The sequence below is a fragment of the Myotis brandtii genome, unplaced genomic scaffold, assembly GCF_000412655.1.
Source record: "Myotis brandtii unplaced genomic scaffold, ASM41265v1 scaffold21, whole genome shotgun sequence".
Classification (NCBI taxonomy): domain Eukaryota; kingdom Metazoa; phylum Chordata; class Mammalia; order Chiroptera; family Vespertilionidae; genus Myotis; species Myotis brandtii.
In genome coordinates, this window is record NW_005357846.1 from 1,879,216 (window position 1) to 1,880,051 (window position 836).

The window sequence follows — 836 nt, forward strand, 5'->3', positions numbered from 1 at the left end:
TTTCTACTCACTCAGCAAAATCAGGAGAAATACAAAGCTGGGCTCCAAAACAATTTAGCATAGAATGTAAGTCCTCAGAAGGAGCTAAAATAGAAGGTTATTCACCTCTCTTTAGTCATAGAACGGTGCTAATCAGCTATACACTATAAATTTACCATTAGAGGAGATACAGCCAACACCACCCTACTTAATGGTCAATTGGTTTTCCCATTAGACTCCCATTTTTAGGGCTTAATATATCAGCATTCACCTTGTAGCAGATCTGAAATTACGCACAAAGAATTGAAGCCTACAAATAAGACTTGAAGAAAATGAGTTATTCTGAGGACCTTGGTAAGCTCTTCTGTTTAACAAAATACACATGTGCAGCAGATACCTTTCAATTATTCAACAAATATTTATTTATCATCTTTCGTGTGCTAGTAACATACAAACTATTCTCTGAAGAAGCTACTACCTGGTAGCTTATGTGGGGGGAGGTGTGTGTGTGTGTGTGTGTGTGTGTGTGTGTGTGTGTGTGTAACAGAATTTTAGAACTGGTCTGGACCACAAATGTTATCTAAACTAGGCTCTCCAATGGTTTAAATTAAAATGTTAAGATTTAAAAAGAATATGTGATTTTCTTTGAATGTAGACAAGTTGGATATGACTTCTGGTTCATTAAACTTTCTAGTATACCATGCAGTCTTTACTGATTCACATATATAACAATAGAAAGAATGTCAGAAAATGTAGGCTGTTCATCTGCAATAATCAACAGGATATGCTGTCTATTTATTATTCCAGAATCACTTTATATAATGACTACAGGCCAATAAGGAGAGAGATGACTGAGA